This window comes from Lathamus discolor, chromosome 2 (genome assembly GCF_037157495.1).
Source record: "Lathamus discolor isolate bLatDis1 chromosome 2, bLatDis1.hap1, whole genome shotgun sequence".
Lineage (NCBI taxonomy): Eukaryota > Metazoa > Chordata > Aves > Psittaciformes > Psittacidae > Lathamus > Lathamus discolor.
This window is the reverse complement of record NC_088885.1, coordinates 5,535,793-5,551,996: the sequence shown is the minus strand read 5'-3', so window position 1 is coordinate 5,551,996 and position 16,204 is coordinate 5,535,793. Positions and strand designations below refer to the sequence as shown.

Below are 16,204 nucleotides of genomic sequence, written 5' to 3'. Positions count from 1 at the left end.
TAACTGAGCTATAGAGAAACAATTTAGTAACCGACCCAATAACCAGCTTCTGAAATTCCATGCCTACCTTTTCTTTCCTTCTATAGATGTAGAGTTTTTACTTGTGTGCCTATGGTAGTAATTTGGTCTGCAAACCTCTTTGGCCAGGGAGGAAGCCTCTCAGATGTATTTCCATTTCTAAATCATTATGCACCCAAAATTTCTGAATGATGTGCTGCATGGAACCACCTTCCCAAGCCACCTTCTGCCAACGTGGTAAGTAGAAGGTGCAGTCACAGGAAACAGTGCAATGTGCATGGAGCATGGTGGATATATGTTATACTTCAGGCAGTTGCTTACAAGACCTGATTTGACAATAGGCAACTTTCCAGTTTGGCTATGCTATTATTCCTTCATAAATTAGCTTCTTTCTCTTTATTTCATTGGGCTTTCATTATTAATTTCTGTACAAGAGTGAGCTGACTGCAGTTATGGTCTCTTATTAGATCATCCATTCAGCCCACCGCATCTGACAGGATTAGTCAGGAAGCAGGAGAGCACACACTATTGGATTTCAGGCTTTGAATCTCTTGTGCATAGCTGAGATCACTAAAAGGGCTGCCTGCAACTTAATTACCCACTAAAATCAAGAAGACAAGTGCTGAGTAGTGATGAACCACATTTTTCCCAAAGTCCCCACCAGCAGTAAGCATCTACTCAGCAGTGCTTTACTGGTTCTTTTTCCAGCAGGAGATAAGCTACATCACATCATTTTAAGGGCCAAAGTACTTTTATTTGACATTCCCAAATCCCTTAGCATTTTACAGTGAGTGAAAACTCAATTTGTCTCATTAATCTAGCATCGAATTCCCACAACCACCTGTGACCTTTCTATATCCATCTGTACCTATATCGATACAGTATATCTATATACTTATGGTATAACTACCTATACACTCTGAAAGCCTGTTGTTTCTGGGACATCGAAATAGGCAAATTCATACCTGATATGTCCAGTTGCTTCACTGGAATTGTATCAAAGATGAGGCTCCCTCTTCCCCATGCACATAGCATTATCAGTCCCATGGAAAAACTTAGAGGAAGAAGGAGCCTACAAGCTCATGGCAGCATCCTACAGTATTGTGCAAAGCTATGATGAGAGGTGGCATTTCCAGCCATACCACTCACACAAGGTCCATGTAAGCTGGCTGTTTTGCCCTTCTTTCTAACCCAAATTCTTCCTGTGACAGAACTGATTTGAGCAGTGACCACAATAATGGAGATACTGGAAATACCAGGCCTGGCTTGACTCTGCTGAATCCTACAGTCCAACAATGAACAATAGTCTTCACTCCTGTCTTGTGCAACCCCAATTTCCTGACCATCAGGAAATGAAATGCTTAACACAGTCCCATGCAAACACTAAACCTCATCCTCTGTTCATAGGCTTTGAGGAGTTACAAACAAATCACATCCTTTTAGTTTCAGTAACTGTCATCTACCTGCAACTCTACTTTCCTCTGGCCGAGGAACTATGATGCTACTCAAGCTCCATGTGTAACACTGACTCGTGGAAATCACAGTTTTACTTTAAAGCATTTACCAGATTCAGAAAGGAATTATTTTATGTAAACTTCTAACACTGATCTTAACCCTTCCCCTCTCACCGGCAGAGTGCTCCTGCCATCTTACAAACCACGTATTCCACACTAAACTGCAGAAGCATGAAGTTTCACCCTAAGTTTTTGGGCCATTCTGGATTGATCAGTGAACCACTTCAGTGTGTTCTCCACCTCCCACATCCTTATCAAAAAACTAATCTGGAGTTTTCCTTGTAGGAGTGAAGTCAATATTAGAAAACTGTTGGGTTTTCAGAACAGACTGCTGGGGGGAGGCTGCTGCCTCTGACCTCATCTTTCTATTTCTTCTCACCTACATTTCTATTTCCAGATGTTTGTTTTAAAAATTAAGTTAGTGCTCTTCAAAATGTGACAGACTGTTGTACAGAAGGGAAATTTTTCTGTTTAGAGAAGGTTCACCTGCCAAGGCTTATCATCATAGAAGCAGAGAAGACATATCCATACTGCTGATTAACTGCAATGCAAAATGTCAAGGGTAAAGTATTTCAGCCCACACCACCCCTTCAGGCATTAGTCTGGGTTGGTTTGTTTGGGTTTTTGGTTTTGGGGTTTTTTTTCAGGAAATCCTCAGAATAAAGGCTGTTCAGCCTGGAGAGGAGAAGCTGCGTGGAGACCTCAGAGCAGCTTCCAGTGTCTGAAGGGGGCTACAAGGATGCTGGAGAGGGACTCTTCATCAGGGACTGTAGCGATAGGACAAGGGGTGATGGGTTCAGACTGAAACAGGGCAAGTTCAGGTTAGATCTAAGGCAGAAGCTCTGCCCTGTGAGGGTGCTGAGGCCCTAGCACAGGGTGCCCAGAGAAGCTGTGGCTGCCCCATCCCTGGCAGTGTTCAAGGCCAGGTTGGACAGAGCCTTGGGTGACATGGTCTAGTGTGAGGTGTCCCTGCCCATGGCAGGGGTTTGGAGCTGGATGATCTTCAGGTCCTTTCCAACCCAAACCATCCTACGATTCTATGTTTAGGTTGGTGTTCCCATATCAGGATCTAGACTTGCACTTGTACCTTAAAACTGCCTAAATAGTTCAGCTATAGCTGTCTGACAGCTTGTGAAGGGTCATTATCTTCACATGAATACAACAAGGCTCTTACTAGAAATTAGGTATTGGAACCATTCTCCTGTGATTTTGAGTCAAGAGGTTCTATTTGAACTACATGATCACTTTCCAGGCTTTGGGGTAACTTCCTGAAGGATCTTATTAATAAGTAGAATACTTGCACAAGAATCATTATACAAATATAAGTTTGAGTAGCATTTTTCCCTCACACGATCACAGAAGACAAACTGCCTTTCCTTTTCAATTATTCACCAGTCAATCAAGCCCAGACACAGTAATATTTCTATAAGATCAAATTGTTCTGTGGGCACAAAATCTTTCATGCCCTTCACAAACCCTTGTCTGGAATGTCTTGTGGATACAGATGTTTCCAGAGTCCATTTCTCCACCTTTGTTCACTAAGTATAGGACAGGATTTTTGCAAAATCAAAGCCTGCTAATTCTAAATGTGTTTATTGGTGCTCCTTTCCTTAAGGACACAGTATTCCGGGGAACAAGCTCATAAACTTTAAAAGAGAGCTGGATGTGGATGGAGCATCCACTGCATCACTGTGTGTCACACTGAAGATTCTCAGATGAACAGCAGATTTATTGCTCTAAGGCTATAAGCAGAGCTCTCTAGTCCCCATTACTGCAAACTCAGTTGTGTGCCAAGAATATGAAGCTGTCCCCAAAATAGAAGAAAATAATAAATCTTTAAGCCTTCATGCACTCAAATAGGATCCTAAATGTTTATTAAAGTAAAAGTACACCTTACACCACCTCTCATCTACCTACAGGAGTTTGAATAAGCAAACAGTGCAGCCCAGGACCAATCTCATGCAAAGTCTTAATGTCAGAAGAAGATCTGCAGCTTGCAAGAATGTCTGTTTCTAATTTGCCTTGATGAAATTGGTACCCGTGTTTCCAGTTGCCTATGCTGAGCAAGTATCTGCAAAATCTCCTTCATTCATTAGTAAAAGGTGAAGTAAGATCAACTGATCTATACACTAGCCACCTGCAACATTAAAGTATGTTTCATGTTTCATGTCATCCGCTGCTAAAGGAAATGAAGATTTCATTAAAAAGAATTTATTTTCTTAAAGAGAAAACCAAATTAACAAAGACGCCTTTATGCAAAACACAGGAAGACAGAATAATGTTCATTTTAATAAATACACTCAGCTAATCCATTTAAACCAAAGCTATATGTTAGTTTCCAGCAGTATCCCACAAGAACAAGCTTGAACATGTTAAGATGTAAATAACAGGTGGGTTTGGGTTTTCCTAACTACAGGGAGCTTGGCATTCATTCACTGGCTTTGATTTCCAGTTATTCACTGCCATTGCACACCAAAGGAAACACTCTATCAAACAGGTCGGATACAAAGCAGTCTAGAAAATCAAAACCACTGACAGTCCATACAGACAGAAACAAACTGGCCCCTGCAACAAGAGCTAAATAGTGTATAATCTTAAACTGAAAAAGAGTTTCTCTGTGAGGACCTTGCAAGAGTTGGAAGAAAACTTCTAAGACATATGGTATCACCTGCACTGAACTCAGAAATTGTCTTGCTGTACCTTTTAGCAGTATTCCCATTTACTCTACAAATACACATTGCCATTAGTTTCTTATGCAAGTATGATCACGCCAAGGTTAAGCATGTGTTACACATGGAACATAGAAGGTGCCCTTGCATATATATACACATATACATATATATGTTTACACTCTGGTATATATTAACTCCTGTATAGATATATTGCTCTTACTTGATGGGAGCAACTTCCAGCAACCGACAATTAACGAAGTGTCATATGAATATGTAGGTAAGTTCAGTCTCTGTTCAGAACTACTCTTTTGTTCTCAGACATCCATCATGTCAGAAGTATGGAGTCAAATGGACAACTTAACTTAGCAGTTGAAGCACAGGGACTATAGGGGTGCTGGGGAGGGACTCTTCATTAGGGAGTGTAGTGATAGGACAAGGGGTAACGGGTTCAAACTGAAACAGGGGAAGTTTAGATTGGATATAAGAAGGAAATTCTTTCCTGTTAGGGTGGTGAGGCACTGGAATGGGTTGCCCAGGGAGGTTGTGAGTGCTCCATCCCTGGCAGTGTTCAAGGCCAGGCTGGACGAAGCCTTGGGTGGCATGGTTTAGTGTGAGGTGTCCCTGTCCATGGCAGGGGGGTTGGAACTGGATGAGCTTGAGGTCCTTTCCAACCTTAACTATTCTATGATCCTATGATTCATTCAATTTTCAACACTAGGTTCAGCACTGTCCCTTTATTAAAAACACATCCATCCTTCCTTCACCCACAATGTCAACAACCCAGATGCTGCTGAGTGATACTGACAGGGGGATGAGAAGTGACAAGATGACCTACTAGATTATATTTCAGCACTAAGAATAATGAAAGACGTTTCTACACATAACAGCATACGATGCTAAATATGTCTCTGGGTAGTGGTGAGAAACAGATGTTCTGTACTACTAAGTACCTTCATTTGGAGATTGGCTGTCCATCTTCAAAGCTCATTTGGAAAGGAGTCAAACAGTGATTCGAGGAGCTATCACAGATGTCAACATCCAGGCCCTTTCTAACTCTTCCAATGATGATGGGAAGTCACTTTGGCTCTGAAGGATGAGAAGAAATAGATTTGTGGAGGAGTCTGCTGAAGTCAGTAGACCTGCAACAGGTAATAGCAATCGAGATACTGTTTGTTCCTTTCCCCATCCCCACTGAAATCTCTTCCCAGTTTTCAGACTCTTCCTATTTTCTTCTTCTTAAGCATGGATTTTCTCACAGGAAAGCAGAAAGAATTAACATCTCGACTAAAGGCAAACAAGAGACCAGCCTAAACAGTCCATGGAAGCAGAGAAAGAAGCACTTCTCAAGATAAAAGAACAGTTCCTCTCCTTGTCACATTGCCCACACCAGGTTTCCTTTTAATTGAGGTGAGAGGCCAGCTCTATAATTGTAATTGTGCTGTAATTGTCTGCTGTGTATGTTTAACGTCTGCCTGTGCCATAACAATCAATACCAGTTAACTTTTTTTGCCTTTTTCCCCTTCATGTGGCAAGTACTGTTTCTTTCCATCTGGTGTCACGGTCCCTATTACCTTTGTTGACACCTCAGTTTGTGAGGGAGTCTCTCCTCAATATTATGTTAATCATTATAGAAGGCAAATACACTGTGCTAATCCCTAAAAGACAGGCAAATTAAACACCACTGTGTACCTGGCTATAGCCCTGAACCTGAAGTGACAGAGCTATTTTGCCTGAGTGCCATGGCACTGATACTCTCTCTGCAACCATAAATCAAACCAGTTGTTCTGTTATTTGAATGTCCAGCAAACGAAACTGGACATTAGATCCTGCTACCTGACTGCCTGAGATATGGACAGCTGCACTAAATGGTTGCTGGCAGACCATCTGCAAGACATGTCACTATAAACTGATTTAGAGCTAATGGAAGCTAAAATTCTCTAAAGACATAGAGTAAGTTAGACTCACAAGTTGAGATTTTTCTCCTTAACTACTGCACTTACACCAAAGATTGGCAAGAAAAACCAAGCACAGATGTTCCCCAGCTCTGATTAGTGCTTGGCAATTATAGAAGTTCCAAATCTGCCTTTGGTAAAAGGCCATGAGAACTCTGGGTCTCCGTCCAAGTGTATGCATGTGATCCCAACAGACCTTCCACTCTAACCAGGTCTTCTCCTGGCTAGCTCTCACTAGGAGAAATAAGCTGAAACATTGAAACACAGACTCAAGGTATTCAGTATTCTTATTGCTAGTTTTTGTGTTTGGAAATTGCAGTTATGTTGTTAAGTGCATATGTTATCAGGATTTTTCATATTCTGAAGAATATGAAACAAATTGTCCTGAATGTTTCTTATCCCCACTGAAGTAAACGGTATCTGAATCATAGAATAGTTAGGGTTGGAAAGGACTATATTTCTGTTGAGCTTGACACTAGTTTAAACTCTGCTGTCTTGTAATCAATATAGTTCTACTGAAGTCAATAATATTTTATTACACCAGAGATACAATTGGCTTTCAGGCTTTTTCCTCCCATTTTGGCGTCAAAACAAGCTAGCTGATAAATTCAAGCTACATAACAGCAGTCAACCATAAAACACATATAATTCAAAGACGGCTTAGTGCAGCATCCCTCATCATTTTGGGATGGTTATTCTATACACAAAGTCGTTTGCCTAACCAGAAGAATCGCTTGATGTCTGTTGCTAGGGAGGCGCAGGAGAGAGCTGCACCCTGAGCAGAGAAGAGTTAGGAGCCTGAGGTGACACCAAAGCGGACAATAGGAAGTGTCCTCTCTAATGGATGGGAATCTATCTGACAGTCGATACCCTCTTGTGACTGAGAGACATAACTGAGTATATTTTTGCCACAGTGTATTCAGTAGAGTATAGATGTGTATGTTCATGTCCATTTCCTGATTACCTAAGACTTGTCACTGGCTGCAACAGGGCTTCCCAGCCTGAAGAGTGGGCCTGGATGATGATTCATTGGTGACTGGTGATGTATTTCTTAATGTCTGTTCTCTCTATGCAGTAATGATTTGATGCATTGCTAATTTTCCTCTGTACTTATATATCTGGTTTGCTTTATTGTACTCATTTATTATATATACCCGATCTGTGTTAGTGTGCTTGTTTGTTTTAGTGTGCTTGTTTAATAAACTGTGCATGCTATACAGCTAGCATGTGATCACTTTAAGTACCCTGCCTGTCAGCAGAAGAGCCTCACCAAACACAAGTGTGCAGTCCCACGGCACCTTAAGCAGAGCAGGAGTTCAATGCTCGTGATGCTAACCTGGTAAAGCAACTGAGCCTGTCGTCATCAGACAAACCCATAGCAACAAGGCACGTTGAGGTCAAGCTGGAAACTACAGTTACAGATCAGGGTTCATCAATAAGGTACATGGCTAGGCACAGGCATAGCCAGGGTGTAGCTGAAGCCTTCCCCTTAGCCTGTGCCTGATTGACCTTGCAGAGCAAACAAGGGAGCCCTGAACAGCTCTTGCACACCTTTTTCCCTGGACTGTGACTCAAGGTGACACAGCCGTACTTCAGTACGTCTGCTTTTCACAGGATGAAAGTACTGAAATGTTAAAACGCTCTCCTCAAGGTAGACCTTGCTGAACAAAACCCAAGAAGTCTGACACAGAATCACAGAGTCATCAGTGTTGGAAGGGACCTCTGGAGATCATCCAGTCCAACCCCCTGCCAAGGCAGGGCCACCCAGAGCAGGTCACACAGGAACATGTCCAGGCGGGTTTGAATGTCTCCAGAGAGGGAGACTCCACAACCCCCCTGTGCAGCCTGTTCAGTGCTCTGACACCCTCAGTGTGAAGAAGTTCTTCCTCATGCTGAGGTGAGACTTGTTGTCTGTTAGTTTATGGCCACTGCTTCTTTCCTGTTGTTGGGCACCACTGGAAAGAGTCTGGCACCATCCTCTTGGTACCCACCTTTGAGATACTGGTCTGCATTGATGAGATCCCCTCTCAATCTGCTCTTCTCTAGAATAAACAGACCCAGCTCCTCATAAGAGAGGTGCTCCAGAACTCTGATCATCCCTGTGGCCCTCAAAATATATTTCCAACCAACAGAGTTCGAAGAAGCTTAAGGCAAGGCATCAAGGTTCCTAAATATTAATTCGAATCAAAGCTCTGAACCATGACAGGTAAAAGCATTCAAGAACATAAAAGACATTAAAAAAAAACAACAACAATAAACAAACCAAACCAAACCAAGCCCAAACAAACAAAAAACCAAAGTCAGTGGGTAAAATATGAAGGCTATATGACATTCTGTAGTTATCTCTGACAGCATAATAGCGTTCCAGGGATATAACGGATACAGCAAGTATTTCTCCAGAACATTAATTCTTGGCCATACTAGCTCAAAGATAAAATGAATGATCTGATATTGATAGCTAGATAAACTTACAGCCTTTTCCTCCCCTGTCACAAACACCATGTATCTTCCTTACAGGACCATTATTAACAGCTTTATCCTTTCAAGTACCACTTTTGGAAAGAGATAGCCATAAGACTGAAATATAGTCTGTGTTATCCACAACTCCTACTCCTGACATTAGTGTTCACGGGAACCAGCCAAAGAGCACAGCAACAGAGGTCCATGAAGATGAGAACATACATTTATTTCTGTTCTGGCTGTCCTTTTGAACCCTTAGCTGTTTGAACTTCTGTGGTCATAGATTGTTTTCCTATGTTAGGTGAATGAGATGGCAGTTCCTTTAACGTATTTCTTCATCCTTGCACAAAACTAGCTGGACATGTTAGCTACCTTACAAAAGGTAACTTGGTGGCATTTTTCAGGAAGTGTGCCTGCAGAGGAAAGACTTTCCCCTAAAATGCTGAGTTCAAAACAAATCTTCAGTAGCTCTTCTCTACAGTGAAATATTATAGAATCATAGAATAGTTAGGGTTGGAAAGGACCTTAAGATCATCCAGTTCTAACCCCCCACCATGGGCAGGGACACCTCACACTGAACCATATCACCCAAGGCTCTGTCCAACCTGGCCTTGAACACCGCCAGGGATGGAGCATTCACAGCTTCTCTGGGCAACCCATTCCAGTGCCTCACCACCCTTAAACAACTTCCTCCTTATATCCAATCTAAACTTCCCCTGTTTCAGTTTGAACCCGTTACCCCTTGTCCTGTCACTACAGTCCCTGATGAAGAGTCACTCCCCAGCATCCTTACAGGCCCTTGATGCAATCCTTTATTAAATGCTAAGCTAGAAGCACACACTGACAAAACCACAGTGACTCCCTCACATTTGATGTTACTATCCATACGCTCCAACTAAAGTAGGACAAATTCTGATGAGAAAGTATCAAAGTATTTACATTCATTACATTCACCACCGCCAGAAACTGCAATTTCAAAATTGCTGAACAGACTTTAGTAAGAGAAACAAAACCAGGAATAGCCAGTTCGGAAATGAAGGAGCTCTGTAGCGGCCTTTTATAAATACCAAGTCATAAACCCTCAGAAATAAAACGTAATTGCACAGGTTGTATCAGCAAATTGTGACTCTAAGAGGAAATGGAATTTACTCATTAATTATCTTGATCATTATCTATGTTATTTTTTTATATATATAATAAGAAGCATCTATGAAAGTGAGCACCATTAATAAAGGAAACCTACAAGGAACTTGGAGTGGGACTTTTGACAAGGGCCTGTAGAGACTGAACAAGGGGGAATGGCTTTAACCTGCCAGAGGGGAGACTGAGATGAGCTCTTAGGCAGAAGCTCTTCCCTGTGAGGGTGCTGAGGCGCTGGCACAGGGTGCCCAGAGAAGCTGTGGCTGCCCCATCCCTGGCAGTGCTCAAGGCCAGGTTGGACGGGGAATGGAGCAACCTGGTCTAGTGGAAGGTGTCCCTGCCCATGGCAGAGGGTTGGATGAGCTTTAAGGTCCCTTCCAAACCAAACCATTCTATGATTAGGCTATGTGAGGTCCATGCATAGTAGACTGCTGCCCCTGCACCCCTAGGAGCACATCACTGCTCAGGCTCCAAGACAGAAATGGTCTAAAGCAGATGGCCTCACGTGCAGTTTGCTAACAGCAGCATTGGCTTTCACTTAGGTCAGGCTTAAAGAAGCACAAAAAACTCCAGAGGTTAAAGATTTATTTCAGGCTGCTTATATGAATTGGCTTCCTTAGGAAGAAACCTGCTGAAGAGTTTCTCCCAGAGTGTTTCCTCCAGGACTGGTCTCTGAAGGCTGCTGCCCAGATTCTGGATTCACAGAGAAAAGCCCTGTGGATGACTGCTGAAGAGCTCTTTAGCGTCAGTCTAGTGCCAAACCTGCTGTTGCAACCACCAACTCCCACTGTGGACTCCTGGCCACCCAAAATTGACAATTTAAAAGTATTAAACATAAAATCTCTGTGTTACAACATTGTTTCAGAGAGAACTGTCATCAACTCAATGGGAGCTACTGAGGGCAGAAAGCCATTCTAGTCACCCCAGAGACTTCTGCAGGAGACTGTGGTCTCTATAGTTAATTCATCATGCAGAAAGTAAGGGGGTAATTAAGATGTCTCACATAAAGAGCAGTTGAGAAGGGGAAGACTTGGGCCTGGCTACAATTCCAGATCTGTGTCCTGACATACCAATGTTATTATCTGTCCTCTCATTGCTTAACTCTCATCACATGCTAAACTTCCGAGCCTTTCTTTGCTGATAACTTATCATTACTGGCAACTGGCCACAAAGTTATAAATACCCAGTGGCAGTGCTCCATGCTGCTCTCAGAAAAAAACTCCTTAAAAAACTATAGTGAAACACTATTAAATTCCTTCCTTTGTGTATTTGCCATGAAGTCCAGTGACACATCATGGTCAGAGGCATCTTTAGATGGCACAGGGACTATGAAAGACATCCACAGAAATACTGCCCTAAAACATCTGATGATCATCAATTATTACACCATTTACAATAAGTCTTTTTTACTGGAAGACATTAAGAGTTCATTGATCTCTCCCATTCCTGTCTGAATCCAAATAATGATGTCTTCCTTGATTTAGTAAAAAGAATTAACAGTTCTTCTAAATCACTGCGAACCTCAGTAGTTCATCACTGAGATATCTGGGGATTTTGATTTGTGGAGGTTTCGCTTTTCCACTGAGATAGATTCTTCTATACCCAGTTACGTACTGTATGTAGAGCCTACCTGACAGCAGCATAACTCCTGCAAATGAATTACTGGCAGTCTATTAATTAATTCATTCACAGAATTAAATGAAGAGGCTGATGACGTGAGATCACTAAGCTATCCCAAAAGAGATTTTGATCAATTACTTTACGCATAGCTCCTGGTGAAGCATAGATGTTATCAGGAGAATACCATCTGTGATTTCATAAGCTTCTCCCACAAGAGTGGAGTTCAATTATCTAAAGAGACCATGATCGAAATAGCCAAGAAAGAACATTAAAATCCCTATTCCCTGGCCAACAGACTGGACATGCACAGAGAAGCAATGAAGAATATGAAGAACTTACTGTCTGCAAGGGAAGAATTTACTGACAAAGCACTACCTTACTAAATATTCAGCACTAAATAGCTTTCACTGGAAAAAGAATGAACAACTGAGTCAACAGAGTATTTCCAGAGTTAAAACCAGTTTGTGAACAGGGCTGTAGAGAACTAACTTTTTTAAAGTGCAGCTGTAATCAGGGCTGCTCACCTCCTTATGGGCACACAAGGGCATGAAAACAGCAGAGATGGTCCAAGGTGGAAAGTCACATATCCCAGGTGTAGGGCCAGAGTGTATCTATATCCTGGGGGCAATGGCAAGGATTTCCCAAAGCAAGCTTTTCACCCGGGTAAAAGAAGGCATCACCCTGTTATTCAAACTAATCTTTAGCCAAAAATTCATTTTTCTCAAAATTACATTCTCTATTTCAAGTTAAGAAAAGAAGTTTTGGGGTTTTTTTTTCCATGATCAATCTCAAAAACATTATTCAAGTGGTTATTATACTTTAAAATGAGCTTTTCTGTTGTATAATTGGAAATTTATAAGAAGAAAGAGCCCAAACCCCTGAATGTCAGTAAGTTTTACTACTACTTTTGAGCGGTTTCAACCAGTCCCGTTGTTTAGTGAAACAAGACACAGAAAAAGATGTCAAATACCCCTCTTCTCACCTCACCAACTTCCCGAGTATCTCTCTTTACAAAATGGGAAGGGACTAGAATCTGCTAAATAGAAGTACACTGCTACATCAGCTTAAGAGCGTGCAGCTGAAATAAAGGCCAGCCATAGAGAGCAAATTCAGTTCTCAGAGAAGGTCAAGAAAACCTGAGAAAGAGAAGATAGAAATGAACCACCACCAGTAATAACGACCAGTGAATGTCTCAGGTTTGGGTAATCAATACTCATTGCCATGTGCTTCTGGAAAGAAAAATCCCCAGAGGCAATAGGACAGATAACAGAGGCCAGACAACTCTAAGTCATCTCATGCAAAACCATGGTTACCACCAGAACACAGAGAACAAGGATCATAAACTCAGCTCTAGGATCCATATTACTGTTTCACAGTGCCTCCACACATTGCATTGTATATATTACTGTATATACATGCACATATATTTACAATTAGTAAGTACAAATCTGGACACAGAAATTGCAGCCCTTCAAAGAAGGACAGGAGGAAAATAAAACTTCCCTCCAAACATTTTCTTGAACATGTCATGTTTTACAAATTAGCATTTTGAGAATAAGACACAAAATGTATCTTGATTTTGAAGGGCTTACTTATCTCTGATGTGGTCTTTCATATGGAAATCAGACAGATTTCCTTCCCTTGTACAAACCCCATGTTCAGTTTAGATGAAAATCTAGATCTGCACACCCCAATGCATTTCCAAACTCATTTGGAAGTACAAGCTCCACTCTGGTGATTTAACGACTGACACACTGCCCATCTATGCAAACACACTCAGCTTTGGCAAACCTTCATCGCCTGCTCTTCCAGCATCTCTGCATGTTTTTTAGACAGAAGTTCACTCAGCATGGTTGCTATAAATCAGCAGTACAAAGCTGGTGGGTTTTGTGTTTTTTGCTAAACAACATCTGGGCTTCCCAAACTTTTTGGCTTTCCACATATTGGGAAGACAAAATACTGATTTAACAGCCCTGTTAACAGGAAAGAGCCCAGAATCACCCAAACCATTCACTTCTGTGACAAGAATTAGCAACACATCAGAACAAATGAGCACCAGCCATGCCAAACTCCACAGAATTCACATTTGCTCAGCACCTACCTTTGGACAAATCCCTACTGTAACATCCTCCTCCAGGACAGCATCGAACAATTGGGAGCTGAGGATGCTGCTTCTAAACATTCACATTATTGTTCAGTTGAGAAGCACAGTACATATACCAGAATAATCCCTGGGTCTCATTTCCACAAGTGCATGGAAACCACAACACAGTTCTCACTCAAAGGAGTTAATTTTTTTTTCTTCTTTTCCTATGAACAATCATATCAGAGATTTTCTGGCACTTGCATATTTGCAAATGTTTAGAGTCTGGAACTGACATATGAACCCATCTGGGAGAAAGACCAGCACAAGGATATTCACATGGGAACAGTTATAAATCTATTTCTGCCAATTAATGTCCTCTCCAAACAGAGTAATAGGAAATGACCGGGGGAACTGGATCCAGGCACAGGAAAGAACTTAAGGAGTAGTCAGCTTTGATTTAATTTAGATCTTGACTTTCTGTTTCCCCAGTAGTGTCGGGGAACAGCAAGTGCCAGGGAAATGAAGCCAGGAGTTGATGGCGATCCCAGTGCAGGACATGCTCTTACCATCTGGGTCTGATGACACCAGACAGACCATGACTGGTAAAAGGGCCCTTCAGTAGCCCCAGAAAGTGATTAATGAGGTGCAAGCTTCAAGCAGGGGCTCCAGTCAGGAGCAAAAGAAGATAAGGCCAGAGATAAGGCTTCAAGATACATCCAAGGGGTTCATCCAAGAGACAACCTACCTGCAGCACATGGCAAAGGTCCAGCCAGGATGCAGACAAACCTACAGCATAGCTTGGGAATGGATTAAAGGCCCAGGGCTGAGTTTAAATGAGGTATCAATGGGTGTGGGTGGAAGCCCTGGGTGAGGTTGCTCAGAGCCAATAGAGTCTGTTAGTGCTTTGAGGGCTCTGACAACACCTGGGCAATGTCTTTTTGTTTAAGGACCTTCCTCTGTACCAGTCATCCCTGTGGCAGCAGATGAGCTTCGTTTTATTTTAGGAACACTTTATAGATCATGTGGTGGCTGATCACTATTGTGATCCTGTGAGTCAGGATTTCTCTCAATATGCAGCCAGGGCAGTGCTGGAGACATGAGCCAGAGTCTCAAAAATGAGGAGCAGATCTCCACTTGCAGCCCATGGAGGTTAATGGTGGAGCAGATCTCCACCTGCAGCCCATGGAGGTTAATAACCATAGGCTAGAATTTAGGAAACTTCTATTAGGATAAAAAGTCTTACTGTCCGCATGGTCAAACACTGGCCCAGAGAGGTTGTGGGAGTGAACCTGTTTTGAGTAGCAGTTAGGACCAGAAACCTCAGGAAATTGCTTCCAGCCCTGATGATTTGCTGCAGCTTCACCAACACGAGCCCCCTGCTACAGATGGAGAAATACATTCAGACTTGTCAAATTGGGGTCATGCCCATTTGACCAGGAAAAGGAATCCAGAAGAAAGATGTAAAGACAAGAGAAATAAATGGAGTGAGAAGAGAATTTCCTCAGACTGAGAAGGAAGAAAAGGAAAAACTATGCAGAGTTCTTTATACCTGAAAGATGAGATTCTCACTCCACATCTCACCACCAGTGAACTGCCCTTGCCACTGTCTCCAGGAAACTGACTCTAACTGATGCTGATGTAGCTAGAAATCACATCCATTCTAGCAAATTGTCCAAGTTTTTCCATAAAGCATCACCCCCACAGCATGGAACTGGCACTTTGCCTCAGCACTGTTCAGCACTTCAGGTCTTACTGTAAAAGCTTATGCATACAATTTTCATGTCTGTATTTGTAATCCTGCCCTGTGTAACACTTAGAAGGCACTGCCACACTGAAGAAATTAGGGCACTATCCATGTATTTTTGCCAAGGACATCTGAAATTTTACAAGCTACTTATTCTTTCAGAAGTGTCTGACTCTTTCATTTATCCCCTACCTGAAATCACAATCATCCCAAGGTGCGTAATCATTCCTGCAACAACCAATTGATTTCATAGATTATTCTTTCTGTTGAGGAATAAGCAGGAGATGATGAAACCTGCAGGAAAAAAAACCAGCCTTGAAAACCTTCCCCCATCCCAGCTAAAAAACAGAACAGCAGGAAAACTATGTATGTAACCATTTCCAAACTCTTTCCGAGAAACAAGCAGACAAATGATAGTCCTAATTCAGCAAAATAATGAAGTATCTAGACAATATGATGATCATATAATCATAGAATCACAGAATGGTTTGGGTTGGAAAGGACCTTGAGATCATTCAGTTCCAACCCCCTGCCATGGGCAGGGACACCTCGCACTAGACCATGTCGCCCAAGACTCTGTTCAACTTGGCCTTGAACACTGCCAGGGATGGGGCATTCACCACTTCCTTGGGCAACCTGTGCCAGTGCCTCAGGGAATAATTTCTTCCTTAGATCTAACCTGAACTTCCCCTGTTTCAGTTTGAACCCATCACCCCTTGTCCTATCGCTACAGTCCCTGATGAAGAGTCCCTCTCCAGCATCCTTGCAGCCCCCTTCAGACACTGGAAGCTGCTCTGAGGTCTCCACGCAGCTTCTCTTCTCCAGGCTGAACAGCCCCAACTTCCTCAGCCTGTCTCCATACGGGAGGTGCTCCAGCCCCTGATCATCCTCGTGGCCTCCTCTGGACTTGCTCCAACAGCTCCATGTCCTTCTGATGTTGAGGACACCAGAGCTGCACACAGCGCTGCAAGTGGGGTCTCACAAGAGCAGAGGGGCAG

At 42.4% G+C, this 16,204-nt stretch overlaps 1 protein-coding gene across 3 annotated transcripts in view; it reads right to left on the bottom strand.

Moving 5' to 3' along the window:
• CPNE4 (copine 4) overlaps window positions 1-16,204 on the bottom strand; it is a 289,357-nt gene that overhangs the window by 242,060 nt on the left and 31,093 nt on the right. The window contains exon 1 of one of the 3 annotated variants that reach the window (XM_065665583.1): window positions 14,208-14,243. The exons of the other annotated variants lie outside the window; for them this stretch is intronic. The gene's annotated coding sequence lies outside the window, so the exon portion shown is untranslated. Of the gene's footprint in view, window positions 1-14,207; window positions 14,244-16,204 lie in introns of those variants that run through there. 3 annotated transcript variants of the gene reach the window in all.